Consider the following 5,898-nt stretch of genomic DNA (forward strand, 5'->3'; position numbering starts at 1 on the left):
GGAGGAGGGAAGAAGAGGGGGAGAGGAATAAATGAGTGCATGCAAATTTTTATACAAAAAAAAAAATATAATACGGGGGTATCTTCCTTGCTAACCCCGCCTTGTTTTGCATATCTTCAAACTCGTTTTTGAAAAGGCTTCATAGATCGCAAAATCCCCTTTTTGGGGGAGTAAAGGGGTTTGGTAAATGAAGGGTGGGGATTTTTAAAAAAATTTGTAATTTTAAATTAAAAAAAAAAATAAAAATTTTCCCAAAAAGGTATCTGTAACCCCCTGGGCCCGATTCTCTAAAAAACATGGGGGAAAACCCCCTTTTTAAAAAAAGGGGGCCAAATTTTTGCTCTCTGTCGCCCCGTTTTTTTTCCAATAAAAATTTTAGCTTTTTTTTTGAAAAAGAGTTTTTTGCAAACGTTTGGTAGAAAAAAAAATGGGCCCCCCTTTTTTTTAAACTCGTTCTTTGAAACGGCTTCATTTTACGCCCAAAAAACCTTTTTCCAGAGTAAATTAGGTAAAAAAGAAGGGTGGGATTGTAAAAATTTTTAATAATTTTAAAAAATGTAAAAATGCCTAACGGATATTGGTTTTCCAAAAAATCTTTCAAAAATCGTTTCTGAAAAGGTTCATAGTCGCAAAATCCTTTTACGGAGTGAAGTTTAGGTATAATTGGGGTTTTGGGAATTTTAAAAAAATTTGTAATAATTTAAAAAAAAAAATAAAAAGTTGAAGCGATATCTGTACCACATTTTTCAAAGGCCCCTTTTTTGGAAAAAGGCTTATAGATGCAAAATCCCTTTTTTAGGAGTAAAAGGGGTTAGGTACTAATGAAAAGGGGGGGGTTGTAAAATCCCATTTAAAAAATTTTGAAAAAAATTTAAAAAATGCCTAAAAGATTCTGTATAATAATTTTGGGGCCCGGACCCCCCCCCCTTTAACCCCCAAACGACACTTTTGGGTTGATTTTGGGGAAAGAAAACCGAAATGTAGCCAAACCCCCCCAAAATGCCCCCCGTGCATGCGCCATCCCCATTTCGCAAGCCGAACTTTTGCTGTGCATAAAATTCTTGGGCCCCCTGAAATTTTTGTGAAAAAAAATTTTCCCAAAAGTTTCAAAGCTCTCATTTTTATTCCAGGCTTTCAATCTCAATTTTAAAGGTACGTTATTGTTTGTGCACGTCTTCTGAAGGGTGGGAAAGTTTAATTTCGTACATATTACGTATACAACTGTTTATATCAGAAAATAAGGTTTTGAGGTGACAGCATTTTAAAATTTTTTTCAATTATTACTAATTATTTGACAATCCCACCCTTCATTAGTACCTCTACTTTACTCCTGTAAAAGGATTTTGCGATCTGTAAAGCCGTTTCAAAATGAGAGCTTTGAAATGAATTGTCGGTAATTTGGACGGCTTTAGCATCCCCTTAAGTATCTTAAAGTAAAATATAGGATAGCTTGTAAAATATGTACATACATGTACTTCTGAGGAAATGAAAAGAACATTAGACATATTGTAAAACAGGTATAGTCGCATTAATAACTTTTTCAGAGAAAGAACAAGTATGTCAACAAATACTGAACTTTTAAAATGCATACAAGGAAAACAATTGATCAAGATACATAAAGATGTATCAATAAACAGTTCGAAAGACACAAAACAGCAAAAAGATGCAAAGGAGAGATTCGAAAGTGGAGATATTTTTGAATCAAATGTTGCAGAAAAAGAGAGCACAACGTATGCACAAATTTATGTTTTTGTCCTTATTACATTCTTCTCTCTCTCTCTCTCTCTCTCTCTCTCTCTCTCTCTCTCTCTCTCTCTCTCTCTCTCTCTCTCTCTCATTACATATATACATATTGATGTATTAAAATACAATTGTGTTTTTTTGCAGAAATGAAATAATTGTTCACGAAACAGATCAAAATAAAGAAACATTACTGAGGCTATTGAAAAAAGCAGAAGAAGAAAAAAATAAACTTTTAGAGGAACGACAAAAACTTATTGGAAAAAATTAACAATTAAGTTTACATATTAAAGAATTAGAAACAAATCTCGTGCAAAAGTCGAATACCAATGATCAGATGGCATTTGATAAACAGAAACAGGTGGAAGAAATGGTTAATAAAGTTTTGCGAAAAGTATTTACTGTTGGACAAATTAAAATATTAATGTCGCAAAATGAGAATGTTCGGATTCGATGGACGCCAGAGGATATTACATCTGCTATAGCGTTACGATCGCTAAGTCCAAAGGCATACCGATACTTACGAGACGTAAAAAAAGTTCCACTACCGTGTTTAACAACTCTACATAAGTGGTGTTCATCTTTCAACATTCCACCCGGAATTTTGAAAGATGTCTTTAAGATAATGAAAGAAAAAGGACAGAATTTTAGTATAGAACAAAGATTAATTGTATTAACATTTGATGAATTATATATATCAAATAAAGTAGACTTAGATCGCAAGGAACAAAAAATTTATGGGCCACATAAAACATGCCAATTCGTAATGGTCCGAGGGTTATTCGATAAATGGAAACAGCCGATATATTATGACTTTGATAAGTCAATGTCTGCAGATACTTTGCTGACAGTGATAAAAAGTCTTTACGAAATAAATTATATATAGTTGTAGCTGTAACGTGCGACATGGGACCTACAAATATAAAATTATGGAACAAATTGAACGTTGGAATAAATATTTCAACACATTCCGGAAAAAGAAATGTGAAACAAGACATCGAGAAATTAAATTATATTGCACATATATATCCAGCTGATAACAGTTTAAAAATATATTTTTATGCAGATGTTCCTCACTTGTTAAAATTGGCCAGAAACAACTTATTTGACTCTGGTTTTAAAGTGCAAGGAAAATTATTGAACAAGAGCTTTTTGGAGGAGTTACTGGCAATTAATGCTGGAGATTTGAAAATAGCTCACAAGTTAAGCAGAGCACACCTGGATGTCCGAGGAACACAGAGGCAAAACGTTAGAATGGCAGCACAAGTCTTTTCAAATAAAAATGCGTCAGCAATTCAGTGGTGCGGAGAGAAAAAATTACTTGCTTGCAATTATTGGAAAGAAACTGCTAATGTGCTAAAATTATTCAATGATTGGTTCGATATTTTCAACAGCAAACTGAAATATGGTCATAATGGCTCGCATGCATACGAAGTAAATTTAGAAGAGCAGAATAAAATAATTGATAACATGAATCAATTTATAGCAGAAATGCAAGTTGGAGAAAGGTTAACATTACTACAATTCCAAAAAGAAATTTTAATATTGAACAAATCTCTAGAGTCGAAATGTTTCTATATCTTAAAGAAAAATATTCATCTGAGGCGTTCCAAATGGAATATCTGTTCACGAACCGATTAAATCAAGACATACTGGAAAATTTATTTTCCTATTTGAGAATGATGGGTGGAGGAAACGATCATCCGTCACCTGTAGAATTAAAAAATCGATTAAAGTGGTACATACTAGGGAAACATTCCGGATATTCTATTTCATCAGGCGAAAATACTGCGGGAGATAACAGTTCCACAATTCTTAGTAGTATGGAAGATACGAGTAATGATGAAGTATATGAACCATCATGTTCACTTGATATATCAGTAAATGATGAAGTCTTTGATGACAATGAAGGAAAAGAAGAAGAAGAAATGCTTATGAAAAAATGTCTGAAGAAGAGGAAATAGAAAATGAAATTGAAGAAATATTAATGGGAAAAGATAATGATATAGAACAAAGAGAGGCAGAAAACAGTGAAGGTAAAAAAATTGAAATATTTATCTTTATTAATATTTTATTGAAATATTTATCTTTATTTGTTATTTCTATTTTCTACAACCGATGGGTAAGCTGACAGTTAAATTATATGTCTGTCTACAAATAGAATATTTATCTCTATTTGGTTTAGTATACAATTAACATTTTGTATTGTTAAATTATGTTTATAATTTTCTATTTGTTCATGTCTGTACTTTCTATTTATTATTTTATTTTCAGCAATAAACTTAAGTAGTTACGGACCTACTTTACAAGAATTACAATTATTAAAAAATTTTGAACAAATAACAGCAAATGAAATAATAGAACAAAATGCTTTATTGTACATTGCTGGTTATGTTGCACATCGTTTTCGGAATTCGTATAGCACTTTGGGTTCTCCTACTAAGACATTTTCTCATATGCTGCCTGATTGGCTTTCCTTTGTATCCCGAGGAAACTGCATGTATCCTAGTCCAGAATTCCAAAGAGCAGCAGAAATTATGAATATTGAATTTGTGCAATTCCACGGCAATTTCTTTAATAAAGAAAAATATATATTTGATAAGTTAACAGACATAGTATGTACAAAAATTGGCAATAGTTTTCCCAGAAAAGTAATTGCATGCCTTGTACATACTCGAACATATATTCGATTAAGAGTAATAAATAAGGAAATTGCCGACAGTAATTTGATTAAAAAGAGAGGAAAAAAGACATATAAAATATGCAATAAGAAAAATATTAATATGCAATAGACGCTATAATATAGGAAAAATATATTTTGTAGATTCTCAGGTACCAACTGTTAATTTGAAATCTATATGCATAATTTATGCTGAGTCAAGAAAAAAATTGATATAATATAAAAAATAACTTATAACTTGACTCAGGTAAAATTATGGATTATAATCATTTATCTGTATCTGAACAATACGTATGCTAATAAGAAAATATGAGATTAGGAGAAAACTGGCAGTAGTATAGAATAATACGTATTGTTCTCAATTAAAAATTCTGACGCTTATATTTATGGATTTTATTTTCTAGGATATCATGCCATACGTGATTTTGGAACAAGGCAATTGAATTATCTCCACTCCAAAAAGAGAAGTTTGAACCACTAAAACAATTAATACATTTTGTTTATTTATTTCCTTTAGTAAAGTAATATGTTTGTTATATGTATATATAAAATAAGAATATATATATATAATATATTTATAAAAATGTGGACAATAATTTTTCTTATTGCGAGAATCATTTTTTACTCATTTTTTATTATTTCAGGTTTTTTTTATTTATGTCATGTCATTAATTTTGTATTCAAATTCCGCGGGTGCATTTGGACCCAAATGTGATTGGTTGTTCCATCAAGCCACCGCCATTATGCGCAATGTTTCACCTGTCTTATTACACCATGGTCCATACTAGAGTCCCTTTATAAAGCCCCTTGCACAATGCCAGGCAACAGGCAATAGGAACAGGGAATAGAAATCAGAAATCATGTATAAATGCAGAATAAACAGTGACACAGGCAATAAACACAGAGTTTCCGTCACGTTGGAAATTTTGTGCCTATTGCCTGTTGCCAACCAATCATAGCATTCGAACTTTTTAGGTTGTAATTAACGATTTTTTGGTTACTTCCTGTTCCTATTGCCTGTTGTCTGCATGGATATAGGAATATAGGGATGGAGCATGAGTTCACGGGAGGGGAAGCCATTGCGCGACGAAGGGACGAGGTATTATGTGCCTAAATCTGATTGGCTGTAATGGTGCGCAAGTGCAGTGAGACTTTGCAGTGAGACTGAAGTTTGCAGTGAGACTGAGTTTGCAGTGAGTCAATCATCAAATATACTCTTTTTTTTGTTAGCAAAAAGGAAAAAAGCAAAATGGTGCAATGTTATGTGCCAAATTGTAAAAATCGATCCGATTGCCCAAAATGGAAACAAATAAACGTTGATAAAAATCGGAAGATTACATTTTACAGGTTAGGTTTATTTTTAATTTTGTATAAAATAATATAGTATTTGTATAAAATAATATAGTATTAATAAAATATTTTGTTCATTTAATTCGAACTATCATACAGAAATATGTCAAAATTCGTCTGCATTATAT

At 31.8% G+C, this 5,898-nt stretch overlaps 1 long non-coding RNA gene across 3 annotated transcripts; it reads left to right on the forward strand.

The window, feature by feature from the left end:
• Positions 1-1,406: 1,406 nt before the first annotated feature.
• On the forward strand, positions 1,407-5,004 carry LOC143895762 (uncharacterized). Of its 3 annotated transcripts, none has more exons than XR_013256451.1 (4): positions 1,407-1,730; positions 1,888-3,776; positions 4,015-4,667; positions 4,825-5,004. It is a non-coding gene; the product is annotated as an uncharacterized LOC143895762 (long non-coding RNA). The 3 variants fall into 3 exon arrangements; XR_013256450.1 differs by having other exon boundaries at positions 4,015-4,572; XR_013256449.1 differs by lacking the exon at positions 4,015-4,667.
• Positions 5,005-5,898: the final 894 nt, after the last annotated feature.

This window comes from Temnothorax americanus, unplaced genomic scaffold (genome assembly GCF_048541705.1).
Source record: "Temnothorax americanus isolate GAGA-0224 unplaced genomic scaffold, ASM4854170v1 Scaffold169, whole genome shotgun sequence".
Lineage (NCBI taxonomy): Eukaryota > Metazoa > Arthropoda > Insecta > Hymenoptera > Formicidae > Temnothorax > Temnothorax americanus.